The sequence below is a fragment of the Dunckerocampus dactyliophorus genome, chromosome 17 (genome assembly GCF_027744805.1).
Source record: "Dunckerocampus dactyliophorus isolate RoL2022-P2 chromosome 17, RoL_Ddac_1.1, whole genome shotgun sequence".
Taxonomy (NCBI): Eukaryota; Metazoa; Chordata; class Actinopteri; order Syngnathiformes; family Syngnathidae; genus Dunckerocampus; species Dunckerocampus dactyliophorus.
The window spans coordinates 8,539,802-8,556,650 of NC_072835.1; the positions used below are offsets into that span (position 1 = coordinate 8,539,802).

Below are 16,849 nucleotides of genomic sequence, written 5' to 3' on the forward strand. Positions count from 1 at the left end.
AAGCAAAAACCAGCAATGGGCAGAGCAGAATGATGAAAGAGCCGCATGTGGCTCCGGAGCCATGGGTTGGAGACCCCTGGGTTAGGCCCTAGATGGCCAAAATCAATATGCACCAAACATACAGTTAGTGGTTTGGTCCGCAATACATCAGAAAAGAGGAAAAAATGTCAATCACTGTTTTCCAAAATCAAAGCTGATGTGTGTGAATATCTTGTTTTTCCTAAAATACAAAGATAATAAGTCTGCTTTCATCCATGACTAAGGAAATTAAAAAATACTAACATCTGAAAGGAAATCAGAGAATATTTACATTTGTAAATCGAAAAACAATTAATGAAATACCAAAATAGCTGTCGATTAATTGGATAATCTGTGAATTATTCAACATTCAGCTATAAATAGCTGCAGCTTTAAATTCGATTTAAATTTGTCATTTTCTGCTGATACTGGACCAATGTACAATATCAATATCAGATGGGGTCAGGCTTCAGGGAGAGGCCGAATACCCCTTGGACGGGGTCGCGATACAGTCAAATAAGCTTTCACACTCAAATTCACACCAATGGGCTGATTTAGAGCATGCAAATAGCCGCAGGATAGCACAAACTCCAAACAGAGATGTTCCAACTGAGATTTTAACCCAGATCTGATGGTGAGATAGATTTGCTAACCACTAACCACCATGCTGAGATGTGACATTTGTTTTCAACTTAACTGTCACAGTGAAACTTCCACCTCTTTTTTGATAATTCAGTGCTGTGCTAAAAAAAGAAAATCTGTCAATTACCCTGCTGACCCTTTTAACATTCACCTCTGCTGCATGGACTGCAAATTCAGTGAAGGCAGCACTGCAGCAGCCTCCTCAGGGCAGCCAGATCCTGTCAAACAATGTTTCCAGCAGCATGCTGTGTCTTACCAGCCGCTATCTCACCGCAACACACCTCTGTTCTTCATGTTTCCGATGGTTAGTGAGGCAGAAAATTAACTCCAGGGGCAAAAAAAACACGTCAGCACAGGCAAATTTAAATGCCTTTGTCCATGTCACTCCATTTGTCGTCTGCCATCTCATTTAGTTACAGACGCACTTCCTGTAGACAAACTAAACAAGCATAGTAGGCTACCTCAAAGTCAAGCGGTGTCTCGGAAGAAATTGTGTTCGACTTTGGATGTGACACAGGATGTCATGTTAGAAGAATACAGGCCTGGCAGTTAATCATGTACTTACTCTACATTTATTTTCATTACAGCGGAACCTCAAAGGCTGAGCAAAAATCCTTTCCTGAAATGATCCGCTCCTGGTCCAAGTCATCATCGTGTGTGCAAATTTGACAAGTTAATCACATATTAAGATATAACAAGTAAAAAAAAAAGACAGAGGTCCATCTTTTTAAATTTGTGTTATAAAAAAGATGCAAAACAAAAGTACTTTAATGATTGCTAAACTGCAGTCTGAAGTTGAAGTTTCATTTGTATGATCCCAAGAGAAATCAACATTGGAGTTCAACTGTATTATGATGTGTGCTTCAGTTCCACATTGGGTAGGATAGGTTTTGAACTGGGTCAAAAGCTACCTAGCAAACAGGAAGCAATATGTGAAGCTAGGAGAATACACATCTGCAAGTTTAAATATGATGTGCGGAGTACCCCAGGGGTCAATACTGAGACGAGACTGTCAATACTGATGCTAGAATTTGCATTTTGCACATTTGGATCTTAATGAGGTTTTAAGTAGAGCTACAATATGCAAAAACAAGAAGGGGGAGTGAGACAAAAAGCATTTTGAAAAAGTAATTTATTGAAAACAACAATTAAACTGAAATAGGCTGTTTATCAGCTGATCAAAAGTTTAAGACCATCGCTCAAAAAATAACAAAAAAACTCTCCAAACCAGAACAAAAAATGTTCTCAGTAGGACTCAGTGATGAGTAGCTCCACCGTTCTTGTTAATCACTTCAAAAATTGGTGTGGGCATGCTTGATGCGAGTGTTTCCAGGAGGCTAGTGAGAACATTGCTCCAAGTGGTGAAGATGGCTTCACCAAGGGCATCAACTGTCTGGAACTGATGGCCATTTTTATAAACGTCCTTTGCCATCCATCCCCAAATGTTCTCTATGGGATTTAAATGAGGGAACATGCAGGATGGTCCAAAAGAGTTATGTTATTCTCCCTGAAGAAGTCCTTGGTCAAGCGAGCATTGTGAACTGCAGCGTTGTCCTGTTGAAAAACCCAGCTGTTACCACACAGACGAGGGCCCTCAGTCATGAGGGATGCCTGCTGCAACATCTGCACGTAAGCAACTGCCGTTTGACGACCCTGCACCACCTGAAGCTCCAGTGTTCCACTGAATGAAAAAGCACCCCAGATCAAGATGGACCCCCCTCCACTGTGCCGGGTAGAAAACATCTCAGGTGGGATCTTCTTGTCATGCCAGTAACGTTGGAAGCCATCTGGACCGTCAAGGTTACATTTTTTCTCATCAGAGAATAAAACTTTTTTCCACCTTGCAATATCCCATGTTTGATGCTCCCTGGCAAAGTCTAAACGGGCATTTTTGTGGCATTGAAGGAGACGAGGTCTTTGAATTCCTTTTTTGTTTTTTTAAACCCTTTTCCCGCAGATGCCGTCTGATTGTTATTGCGCTGCAGTCGGCACCAGTAAGGGCCTTAATGTGGGTTGAAGACCGCCCTGTGTCTTGATGGACAGCCAATCGGATCCTCCGGCTCAGTGCAGGTGTGATTTTTTTGGATCTACCACTTGACTTGTTTTGTTCCATAATGCTCAGGATCTTTTAAAAAACTTAGAATGACTGTCTTACTGCGCCCAACCTCAGCAGCAATGGCACGCTGTGAGAGGCCTTGCTTATGCAGCTCGACAATCCAACCACGTTCAAAAAGAGAAAGCTTCTTAGCTTTAGCCATCAGGAGGGCATGACAGTGTGAATGCCTGACAGAAAATGAACATTTTGAAAAGATTTTGGCTTTTCTAGCCTGTGGTCTTAAACTTTTGATCAGGTGATAAACAACTTATTTCTGTTTTTTTTTTGTTTGTTTGTTTAAATTACAAGTTCCAAATTCTAGCAATTTTTCAACTGGTCTTAAGATTTTGATCAGGTCTGTATGTAAACTGACAAAAGAACTAAAGCTAGTATTATTTGCAGATGATACTACTGCTTTTTGTTTTGGGGAAAGCACACAAGAGCTAATGAAAACATTCACAGAGGAAATGACAATAATAAAAAGATGGTTTGATAAAAAAAAAATAGATTATCCTTGAACCAAAGTAAAACTAAAATTATGCTATTTGGTAATAGAAAGGATCCAAACGCACAAATCGACGGCGTGAATATTGAAAGGGTGAATGAAAATCAATTTTGATGAAATCATGGACTGGAAATCTCATTTTTTTTTAAATGCAACATAAGGGGCGAGAAATACCTCAATATTGAATGAAGCAAAATTTGTCCTTGATCAAAAATCACTCCACACTCTTTACTGTTACTTTACTGGTATTACCATATCTAACTTGTGTGGAGATATGGGGTAACAACTGTAAATACAACTACAAATATTAAAATTCACTGAGATAGTACATTTTTAAACAGCTAAAATTATGCATAAAGCAAACAATAACCTGCTACCCAAAAATGTCATCCAATACTTTCCAACAAAAGAGGACAAATGTAAACTCAGGGAAAAAATCAACTTAAAACACTTACTGTACATGCGACAACAACGCTAAAAACCCACAGCATTTCAGTAAGTGGAATCAAATTATGGAACGGATTGAGTAAGGAACTCAAACAATGCACCAAGATGAGCAAATTCAAGAAACAATACAAGCAGTTGATGTTTGCAAAATACAAGGAAGAAGAATTTTGAACCAATGTGTACAAAATGTGATGTCTAATCCCTGCAACACTCATTACTCTTCATTCGTCATTCTTGTCTATTATTACAACTAAGTTCAGTTATGTCTTTAAACTGATTATTTATTTACTATTATACTAATTATGTGATTATTATTTATTATGACTGAAGAAAAACCCTGACAATTATATTACTACAATGTTACATTACCTTAGCATTTTCCATTGTATCATTTTCCCATGTATCAACTGGTAACTACATCGGAATACAGGAAGTGAATAAACGTATTGCAATTGATGTGAAATGGACGAGGGCTAGGATTAAATAAGCTTTGCTTCTTCCTACTCCTTTTGGACATGTGGAACTGCAAATTGAACCACGTGAGGTATTCCAGTGTAGCTTGTATGCATGTTCAAATCAAATTAAACCATTACGATTACACCAGAAGATACAAACCACTCATTAGCAAGAAAAATAAGAAGGCCAGACGGGAATTTGCCAAAAGGTACAGACATGAGCCCAGTACAGCATCATGACCAATTATGCAATTATGTTGAGTCCCATTATGAAATGTGCCACCCTTGGCCATATTTGAGGAAATTGCATTCACACTATCACAATAGTTTATATTGGACATTGCTGCACTTTGGCATCTGGCCAAAGTCAGAAATAATAAACAATGTAATAGTGAAACAATTAAGTCACGATGTATTGAGATTCCAAAGGACATCGTTTTTCCAGTGCCTTTAGAGTGCTTTCAGTTTGTCTTTTTATGTTTCATCCTCAAGCCCCTTACAATGCTTGTTGTAATTCACACGCGGCTTAGTTTCAAGGAGAAACAACTATCAGCAAGGCTGTGTTATCCATCAGCAGCCAGCTAAGTGTCTTGCACTGATTTTCGAGCACTGGGAGGGATCCAATAGCTCGGCGCCAGGCTTTTTCCGCAGACAGGCTGAAACAGGTGCAACAGCAGCAAGGCAAAACAATGCGAGTGAAAACCTAGAAACACTTCAAGACAAGTCATAAGGACTGTAAAAATCACAATAGTCTATTTCAGGGGAAAAAATGATGATCAATGTCAACAAACATTTGCTGTCTATGAATATAAATCCTATCTAGTCATCCCTTGCCACATCGCGGTTCGAATTTTGCGCCCTCACGCTATCACAGTCTTTCATAAATGTATTCATTAAAAAATAATGCTGTTTTGTGGTTGAATTGTGGTGCACTGTGTCGTAAACAAAGAATAATAGGAGTGGAATGGTGACTATATAGGCATGTGATTTCATGTCTACAGGTTCCTAATAACATTAAAAACCGTATTTAGAAAGTCATAAACAGGTTTTCTATGGTCTAACTATGAAATATTCTATTTATTAACATTGAATCCTATATCATGTCAATCCGCGGTCGGGTCTGGCACCAATTAACTGCAATTGACTACTATTAACTGCTAATGCCAATTAATACGAGGTACGACTTTTTTTCTGCTTCGAGTAATCGTAACGCAGTTACATCACTCGCACAGAAGAAGAAGCAGCTGTTTAGTTGAAGGAGCGGGAAGATTAAAGAGGCGAGAGGAAACGACAACGCGACTAATGGAAAACAACAACAAACTTTCCACAAGAAAATGTGGAAAGTGTGGGAGCATTTCAGTCTAAATAGCATGACCAAAGACAAGGTAAATTTAACGGAGCGCAAATCAATGAGATTAATGCTAATGTACCTTACTAACCTAATGTTAGCCATGTGGAGGGCTAGCTTTCTCTTAACTATGACTGTTGAATATGTGGCTACTTTATTACGATGGTAACTTCATCTATACAGGGTTTAGTTGATCTGCAAAAAGACAGCGCTACAGTTAAAAAGATGGGAAATAAAATTATTTTAGCTCACTAATCAGTAGCTGATCATTTCAAGCACACTGTGTAATGGAACAATGAAGTGTGCGTCTCACTCGCTCGGTTGATAGATAAAATATACTAATGTGCTCCATTACAGTAGGTATCCTAACTTTAGTTTGAACACTGCAAAAACTCAAAAACAGCTGGCCTTAAATGCACAGCCGTCAACATAATGTAATATGTCATTTAAAATGTCAATTAACTAATGATTATGTCTTTTTCAGTAAATCATTACAGTCTCGGATGGATACATGTATCTACAAAGCACCATTATGTAGTCCCAAGCAAGTAGCTAAGCTAACAAATAGCATTTTTTTTCTCCCCTCTTGTCCTGTCCAGCCATTAGGGCAGATCGTATTGTTGATCTTAAATGCCCTCACGTGCTCAACAGATTTGCTCTGCCAGGGGAAAGTGTGAGATACACTTCCCCTGTTATACAGAATTTATTTGACTTAGATGTATTGTTGTTATGAACATTTGGACCGGAGCAGGAGGGGATAGAGAAGAAGAGAAAAGAAAACACAGAAGGGGTGCGGGGATAAGAGGGCAACAAAAAAGACAGAGACAAGGACAACAGCAGCAACAACAATTGTGGGAACAATAACAAGACAACAGAAACAAACAGCACTACATCAGCAAATGTCTGTGATGGCTATAAAGACCCTGACGGAACAACCACAACCACAACGATAATACTCCATTGAAGCACTCACACATAATAGTAGTAATAGTAGTAATGAAATTATTAATTATGATACAAATAGCATTTTTAACACAATAGTCCAAGACATGCGCTCCCTGAGTAAGTTAGCACAGTGTATAAAATGCACTTTGTTCTGATGTAAAATGTTAATTCAAGAAATCCATCCATCCGTTTTCTATGCCGCTTGTCCTCATTAGGGTCGCGGGGGCATGCTGGAGCCTATCCCAGCTGACTTCGGGCGATAGGCGGGGTACACCCTGGACTGGTCGCCAGCCAATGGCAGGGCACATATAGACAAACAACCATTCACACTCACATTCATACCTATGGACAATTTAGAGTCTCCAATTAACCTAACATGCATGTTTTTGGAATGTGGGAGGAAACCGGAGTACCCGGAGAAAACCCACGCACGCAAACATGCAAACTCCACACAGAAACGGAGATTCGAACCCAGGTCTTCCCGATCTCCTGACTGTGACTGCGTGGCCAACATGCTAACCACTAGATCACCGTGCAGCCAATTCAGGAAATAAAACTGTTTATTATCTAAAAAAATAAAACCAATTGGTCATTCATTATTAAGATTCAAGAGATTCAAGATTCAAGAGATTCAAGAGAGTTTTATTGTCACGTGCATGGTAAAACAGCAGTAATACCATGCAATAAAAATCTTATTCTGTTCATTCTCCCAAGAAAAGAAAGAAAACACAAGAAAGAATAAGAACATAAGAAACATAAACATATATACCAATAAATTAAGCAGCAACAAAAAGAAGAGACATTAATACAAATTAAGTGGAATGTCTTTATTTTTTCTTGTGTATTTATAGTTACTTTTTAAACAAGCTACAATATGTTTATCCAATTACTAAGTATTATTAATGGAAGGAACTGAATTTTCAGTCGAATACTCGATTACTAAAATATTCGATAGGTACAGCCCTATTTTACATTAACAATGGTTGACTTCTTTTTAGACTTGTGTACGTTATCCAACTATCATGCATCAACGTCATTTATTTGATTTTTATTTTTTTACTTTTCACTTTTACGGTGTGATCTTAAAAGTTCCTCGCTCACTCCAAAGAAGATGTAACCAATCTCAGCAAGGAAAAGCTGGAACTTGCATGAGAACTGTAAGCTGTGGTGTAGGCATGACCTTTGTCCACTAAGTAAACCATTGTTTCAGCCTTCTTGATTTTACGGTCTCATTTTGATCTCTCTGTCACTGATTCTGCAGGTTAAAATTGAAGTGTATTTGTCTGACCCTGAAGCTTGGTCCCTCTCTAACGGGAAGAAATAAAAGTGGTATGAAGCAGGTCACAGAACTAGCCATGAATGTTTTGAAGTCACAGAAGATAGGCTTTTAAGCACACATCAAGCTCTGAAACTCTGAAATTCAATTATCAGGGAAATCCATCCACAACTAAAGCACATTGACGCTGATGGAGAATGGGTAAAAACTGGCAGGACTACAGAAACTGACCCTTTTTTCTAATTGCATACATTTTTTTATTCATTTGGCTGCCCAAATCAGTGTAGCGTAGCTAATTCTGATTCATAAAGAAAAGGAATGAATGAAACACGATAGTCTGGCCCGCCCACACACACTGTTATATTTGAAGGTGTCCTTTCCGTGTTACGGGCCTCTGTGTGACGATGTGAGCAATTGTCAGTATTGATGATTGTCCCCCCGTTGAGGTGAAGCGATGACGACTTTATGGAGGACAATGCTGCATCCCAATCCATTGCTCACTGTGCTGGTGGATCCTAATGGCCCAACACCAGGCAGTTATTGCGGAGGGGATGTTGTGCCCTACTGCAGATATTGACTGCATCGACTAACTGTGGCCTGCAAGCCTGGCCTACTTCTCTAGGGTGCATTTAGTGAGATGGCACACAGCTCAGAGGGCAAGATTACAAAAATAAAGCATGTGACTGACTCTGCTAATCAAAAACATGCCTGAGATCAATCCATGTGCACGTGTGCACACTGATGTACATGCAAGTGCGTTATTCATGCACATGCGTAGTCTTTAGATTTGTACCTCATCAATAAAAGTGTTTGACTGTTGTTGATCGGCATACAGAAATACAAAAGCACTACAGTGTACAAATGCACCTCTGCTTTGCAGTATGCTGGGAAAAAGACTTGCTTAAGAACTAGTTACAGCCCACACCGGTGTCTGCCTCGTGCTAGGCGGAAGAACACTGTGTGTGTCTGTTCCTGTCAGGAAGAACAGCGTCGCTTATTAGTTCACCTCTTACACTTCAGTATGTCTCTCAAGTGGCAGTGCACCGAAGAAAAGGAAAGCCATCACCACAGAAGTGAAAAGGAACATCATAAAAAGCTCATAGAGAGAGGAGGCAAGTTTTGCTCCCAACTGTTAAGGATAAAGACTATTGAACGCTAATGAATGCTAACGGGGTCATGGATTCCATGTGCTGTTACAAAGAGATCTGGGAGGACAAAAGGAGCTTACCCTTCCAGACTAGCCTGGGACAATATTTTATGATGGTAGAAACCAACAGAGTCAACAAGAGAGAGTCAATAATAGTGGAGTCTTTCTCTTGCTTTCTGTTATGACATTTTTTGAGATGCCAGTGTCAACAAGGCCACACACACACACACACACACACACACACACACACACACACACATATATCGCAAGCACCTGCCTTCAGCAAGTGACACCACTGGGAGGAAAAGAAAGGTTGGATGGGAGGACATGTTGGTAAGTTTCAGCTCGACAGTTCTTGTTGGCTCTCCTTGTCTTGCTGCTTTGCATGACACAACTCGTTTAATAATGTGTGCAGAAAATGCTGGACATACTGCATAGTGCAGTGCCTCCCATACATTCATTTATTTGTGGCAGCCCACCACAATTAAATTTGGCAAGGCATGCTGGGTACTCCAATCAAGAATGTTTTTATAATGGGCACCCATCATCAATAACTTCATGTTCTGTTGTTAAATCAGGTTTAAAGCTCTGTTTTATCCACCCATACACAAACTGAGTTTTGTATCTTGGCCAATTATGCAAATTAGATGATGGCATCCTCCCACCCCAACCCACTTCCACATATAAGTTTCAGAAACACTGCACTGTACATACTGTGTATAAAATAAGGGCCTCTTGTTAGCACTCAGTTCCATCATCATCCACTCGCAAGAATGCTGTCTGCTCTCCTTTTGTCATGTAACAGTGTGCTTTAAATGTGAGCCATGAGGCTGGAACCTGTGGGTGTAAAACATGTCAGCTGTGGAAAAAAGTGGCCATTGGAAGACAAGTATGACAGGTAGTGGCAGATGGAACCGACACTGTGATAATTAGAATGCAGCAAGAGCAACATATAATTAATCAAGCGGGGTTTTATAGTTTTTGCTGCAGGCTACATTTTCATCTGAGTAGTTTCCCTTGAAGGCAAATTTCGACAGTTTTTGATAAGGCAACGTGGATTCTCTAATAAGGGAATACAGTAATAATGTCCCACAAAAGCTGTGTGCCGTTACAAAACCATTGAATAATATCAGGATTACGGGGTTTTGGTATCATTTCAAATATTTAATAACCAACAGGAAAAAAGCAGCTTACTAATAAGTTTTTCTTTTGCTATTGGATTAAATCAAACTGTTTAGGTTTTGTCTTTTTGAAAGTATGTTCTTTGGAGTCAGAACAATGACTAAATGTTCCATAATGTGCCATAATGTTCCATAATGTTCCATAATGTGCCATGTTTGGTGTCACAAACATTATGGCAGAAAATAGAGCACAGAGCAGGTCTATCACAAACATTATGGAAGAAAATAGAGCACAGAACAAGTATATAAAAAAACTAAGAAAAGAAGTCAAGAAGTTGCAAGATGAAAATGCAGACCTGGGTGCTGCTGTTAAGGAGGTTAAATACCCTTTGGAAGATATCAAGGCTCTGCACAACGATATTAAGGAACTGTTCAATGACAATGCTGCCTTGCGCTCTGCTCTTCAGGAAGCGATAAACCGTAAAGAAAATACAGCATTTTGCAAGGATGCTAGGGTTCTGCAGGATGATATCAGGGCATTATTGGAAGATAACGCTGCCTTGCGCACTGCTCTCAAGGAGGCTATAAACCATATGGAAGCCACCTCATGTACTGATCTTAAGGACGCTAAAGACCCCAGGGAAATAAATAGAGCATTATGCAATGATATCAACATTCTACAGGATGACATCAAGGCACTATTGAAGGATAATGCTGACTTTCGCACCATCTTTGAGGAAGTGAAAGAAGCAAAGGAGAATATCACGGAGCAAATTAAAAAATTCATTGACGAGATGGATCAGATGGCACGAATGAATGATGTGGTCCTCACAGGGCTCCAAATCACACCCAAGTCAAGAGATGTTCCTTCAATAAAGCAACAGATTGCTAACTTCCTACAATCGAAGCAGGTGGATGTCAATGTAAACAGTATTGACACTTGCGTCCCACTCCATGGCACAAACAACACCACACCTGTCATCATTAAGTTCACCAACAGGGAATCCAAAACTACACTGCTGAAACAGGGAAAGAAGCTAAGAGGCACCAACATCTACATGAATGAGCATCTCACAAAATGCAATTCTGACATTGCCAAGAAAGCACGAGACCTGAGGAAGCAGGGAAAGATACAAAACACTTGGAGCACTAACGGGAAAATCTACATCAAACTAAAAGGAGGTCCAGGAGTCGCAAGAGTGCTTGTTGTCCAAGACATCAGTGATCTGGATGCATATTAAAGATCATATTACTATGACAATAAGGATGATGGAGGAAACACCCTACAAGACAGACCAATGCACGAGAAGGACTACATTCCATAGCAATAACCTTGATGTAGTTAATAAAAGGAACTCTTGTATACAAACCCAGCGTCACTCGCAGTGCAATACCGAAGAGGATGTGGATATCAACAGGAGAGAAAGGACAGGATAAATACTGTAGAAAGGAAAAGGAGGCAAAAAGGGGATTTTTTTTTTTTTTTTTTTTTTTTTTTAGAATTGTGTACCTGTATACTGTATATGTGTATGTGCATACTTGTGTAGGTGCAGATGTAAGTGTATATATGTATGCGCGTGTTTGTATGTACACACATGTATGTATTAGCAACTGATGTGCTACGAAGAGGGGGTAGGATTAAATAAGCTCTGCTTCTTCCTACTCCTTTTCGGACATATGCATGTTCGAAATAAATTAAACCAAACCAAACCAAACACTGCCATTCCATGTTAAATTGAAACAAAACAAATTACTGGAGAACAAAATGGCAAAAATTGCTGGAATCTCCATCTTTTCTACTTGATCGCTCCCTTGTCAAACTTACTGGAGTTTGACTTTTCTTGCATCATTGTTTACACGCTTTGCCTAGCTATCAATGTCCGCAGCTAACTAGCTATCTAGCTAGAATTAACCGCCTACATTCTTGTCTTTGGACTCCAAATGTGACTTTTTACCACAGTGACATTTTGTATTCGAACAAACAAGCAATGCGGTTAGTTTGGAGCTCGTTTTTGTCCCACAGGGAAGTGGATATTACGTTCATGAGGTGCATGCTCACTTTTTCGAACAACTTTACTATCTTGTTGTCATTATACTAACTAAGTCTTCCATAAGTCCTCCAAACACTATTTGTGTATGGTTGTTGAACATGAACACGTTGTGTCCAGCCTTATGATGGTGATACTATCACAGGGGTCTCCTATCTCACCAGCTGATTTTGAATAGCTCACAAAGGGTCAAAGAATATTTGCTTCAACTCTTAGTAGTTATTTATTAGATGTTATGCCTTTACATAATGACATATGAGCACAAAAATAGCATAAAGACCATGGCCACACTGTTTGAGTGGAGAAGCAGGACAGATTTCTATTTTATAAAGATATTAATTTTTATGATTTTATTCTGTTAATTTTGTTGTCTTGAGCCAAAAAATAATAATAATAATAATAATTTAACAATTTATTTCTCATGTATTCATATTACTGGTACTCCAAAACATGCATCAAATTAAATTCAGGTGTGTGTCAAAGAGCACAAAAATCGTTTCACACAAATGAAGGCAAAAAAAAAAGACAACCCACCCCAATTTTTTTTTTATTCATAATTACCTATCTGCCAGGAGTCCTTGCACTACGTCAGCCTGAGTCACACACACACACAGCCACACTAGCATGCTCTGCTAAACTAAACTATTGTATCTCTGCTAGATTCCATTCACGTTCCGTAAGAGAGGAGTTTTGAAATTTTTTTCGCTAACTTATGCCGGTGTTTCAGGTCGCTGTTTCGACATTTTAGTTTGGGGGCTAGTGTTTGTGATGAAATTCCGCCACGATTGAGCAGTCCGCCAAGGAAATACTTCCCCACACAAACATTCCCTCTCCTCACGATGACTGCATTTCATTCACATGATGTCATTTTCTGCCAGATTCTTCATTTAACAGTAGACTCTGTTTTTATTGGCTAATTCAACCATTCCGTCCATGATTCCATTAACGCGGATATCATAGGGCATTAACTGTGTTATGGAACAAGGAAGTATGTGTCTCACTCACTGAGAGTAACGTGTTACAGTCTTAATTTTAGTTCGAACACTGCAAAAACTCAAGAACATCTTATTTCAAGTTAGCCGGGGGCCGCACGGCGGTCTAGTGGTTAGCATGTTGGCCATACAGTCACAGTCTGGAGATCGGGACGACCTGGGTTCGATTCTTTTATGTATCGAGTTTGCATGTTCTCCCCGTGCGTGTGTGGGTTTTCTCCGGGTACTCCGGTTTCCTCCCACATTCCCAAAAACATGCATGTTAGGTTAATTAGAGACTCTAAATTGCCCATAGGTATGAATGTGAGTGTGAATGGTTGTTTGTCTATATGTGCCCTGCCATCGGCTGGCGACCAGTCCAGGGCGTACCCTACCTGTCGCCCGAAGTCAGCTGGGATAGGCTCCAGCATACCCCTGCGACCCTAATGAGGAGAAGCAGCACAGACAATGGATGGATGGAAGTTAGCCGGTCTAAGTTTAGAATTTATAATTGCACAGCCATCAACACAATCTAATATGCAATTTAGTCTCAGCAATGGCAATTAACTCATTATTTCTTTCCTTTTTCAGTACAGTACATCGTCACAGTCTTGAACAGATAAATTCATCCACAAAGCACTACTGTATTATACAGGTATAGTCCAAATACAGTTTGTTCCTATGCAATGTTTGTTTCTATGCAATGTGAATTTAAGAAATAAAACTGTATCTAAAAAAATGAAACCACTTGGCCGTTAATTATTAAGTGAAATGTCTTATTTTCTCTGGTGTATTTATTACTGCTCTTTGACCATGCAAAAATATGGTTTTTTTTTCCGATAACTCGATTAATTGAAGGAATTTGCAGTGAAATACTGTCTTATTAAACTATTTGATAGCTGCAGCCCTGCTTGTTACACTGCCTGACTCGTTGGCGACAGTAATGTTTCCTTAGTAAGTAAGTGTCCTTAAAACCTGAGGTATCGGAAAACTCTGGCCAAGTAGAGATTTTCAATAAACTCACTCTTTATGTGTGGAGTGGTAAAAATTAGCATTTTTGGCTAGTGTCATAAGAAATATGCAACATTATCTCATGTATTTAAACCTTATTTAATAACAAAACACAAGGAAAGAAGTTATTGATTTATGGGTGTTGGTTTCATTTTGAGCAGTGATAACACGCACGGGCGATTAAGACAAACATTCATATTCCTCTCGTGGGCTCCATGGAAGTCCGCACTGATTTTGAAGTTAATATACGAGTCATTGTGCAATGATGCTGATATATATCTCACAATGTTGATGAACAGACATGTTATAATGTGCGACCAAGTCAGCCGGTGAATGCGCTTTCATGTGGACAAAGATTTTTTTATTTTTTTTACATGTGGTTGGAGATTTTTTTTTTTAAGACTGGAGTGTTGAAAATGTGCATTTTTGAAAATACCCTAAAAAGCAGTAACGTCTTGGTGTCTTTGTCGGAATGCTACAATAGGAACAACATTTGCACTTTTTATACAGCTATGGTGTCGTATTCTGATTAAAGTGTTATCACTTAGTCATTTTTATTTGGGGTTTTGAATTTTATTTTTAAATTGGTTTCACTGCAGAACAAAAATCACTCATAATGACAAGCGGCAACCCAAATTGCATAAGTGTTTAAACTCAAATTTCCTCAAATATCTCCTACTTAATTAAAAAGACAGTTTAATGAGTCGTAATGATGAGTAATGATCATTTCAGGGACAACGCGTTTTTACCAGGGGTGTCCCGAGACGTCCAGTTCACGAGACTAGACAACACACGAGACCGGGTCTAGAAGAACGAGACGAGACGAGGTTGTAACATTAATTTTAAGAACATTTCAATGAAAAAGTTTTTTTATTCAACCGAGTCCCGGAAAACTGATGCTAAACAATAATATTGTCAACATTTTTTGAGACCAAATAAACCACTAATGTATAACATTAATAAGATATCATAGTAATGCAATATTTCCTTTGTTGTGGAATTGTTGTTTGTGACATGTACCCGTATTTTCTCACAGGCTATTCGTACTGTCTGTCAAACATTTGGAGTATTTCTTGAAATGCTGGCTTAACTGTATTAAAGAGCAGCATCTCTTTTGCGATGTAGCACATAACATTTTGCACTGTTCCATTTGTGTTTACTTTGCCGACCAAAGGTCTCAGTGAGTGCTGACTATCTCAATGTGTAGGCACAGTTACCGTTAGAAAGCCCATAATTTATCATGTTTTGTGTTGTTAATGCTCCACTGAGTTGGTGAGGTGAGGTTTTAATTCCGTTGTTAAAGCTGTGTGACTTCTATTGTACACTTTTTGTTCAGTGTAACTTGGTCAAATTAGCATTCAAGCTAACTGTATGGAGATTTATTATATTATTAAGCATCATATTGACTTAATTTCCTGATTGAATTCTGTATTTGATGTGCCTTTGGCTAATCATTATCTTTATGTGTAATATTACATTCATTTCGTGATTATTTATTCAGTGACTTTTTTGTATTCTTTGTATGTTGTGACAGTACCACAGCATAAAGCCTTATAAAGAGCACAGTTAACCAGTGCTTGTTGCCACTGATTGAAGTAAATCCACCAAACAGAGGACAACTTGCCGTGTTCTTTGACTTGAACACACATTTATACCTTTGATCGCTCCAAACCAGTGCATCCTTGGAGACATCTTACCACGCTGAGACCCTCTCCGTTTCAGGTACGCAACAAGTCTAAAAAAATGTTAACGCAAAACATGGTTTTACAGTTGGACAATTATAGTTTTACATCCATCAAACAATTCTAAATGCATTTAAATGATACATGAAAGGGATAAATGAACATTTAAAGTTACTTTCACCTTCACTGAAGATAAGATTGTCACCAAAACACAATGTGGCAGCGAGATCAACACGGAAGTCAGCCATCGTGTTTTACCATGAGTTATGTCTTCAATTCAATAGTGTTTCTCACCTTCTTGATCAAAATGCTGGCACTTGAACGTTTCTTCGGCTGCAGTTCGAGTTATTTCGCAGTCAGAAAAGCAAAGACTTGAGAAGCACTACAGAATTTAAAAACTACCTCATGGCATAATTATAAAAGATTATATAATTGTAAAACTATAAAAACGTGTTTTGTGTCAACATTTTTGGCTTTCTGAAACAAATTAATTGGATTTACATCACTTTTATGGGAAAAATGAAGCGGGTTAGATGGGATGTTTCGGTTAGAGTCAAACCTTTTGGACCAGATTAATGACGCTAACCAAAGTTCCACTGTATGACATAACATAACAAATACACCATATTTCCTCTGTTTCATTCAACATTAACAAAACACATGACACAAATTCGCTAGCTCGATGCTAATTTACATTGAAAATCCCATATACACGCTAGCGATTCGCATTAGCAGTTTTACATAGTGACTTCAAACGCCTCCAAATCCATCCATCCATTTTCTATACCGCTTCTCCTCATTAGGGTCGCGGGGCATGCTGGAGCCTATCCCAGCTGACTTCGGGCGACAGGCGGGTACACCCTGGACTGGTCGCCAGCCAATCGCAGGGCACATATAGACAAACAACCATTCACACTCACATTCATACCTGTTACTGTGTTGGCCAACAAATATGACAAATATGACAGTTAAATACAGTAGATAAGTAAGATGCACATTCCACTTAAGATGATATATAATAAGCATAACATTACAGGCAAACACTTTCTAAGGCTCAATAAGGTACAGGGCTGACACATTCAACAAGAAACATTGTTGGTCTTCTATGAGAGCAGGTTTCAAATAGCACTGCAGAGTG

The 16,849-nt window shown here is 38.9% G+C and overlaps 1 protein-coding gene across 5 annotated transcripts in view; it reads right to left on the reverse strand.

Moving 5' to 3' along the window:
• The window catches only part of whrna (whirlin a), a 180,763-nt gene that overhangs the window by 140,292 nt on the left and 23,622 nt on the right, over positions 1–16,849 (reverse strand). The gene's annotated exons all lie outside the window — the stretch shown is intronic.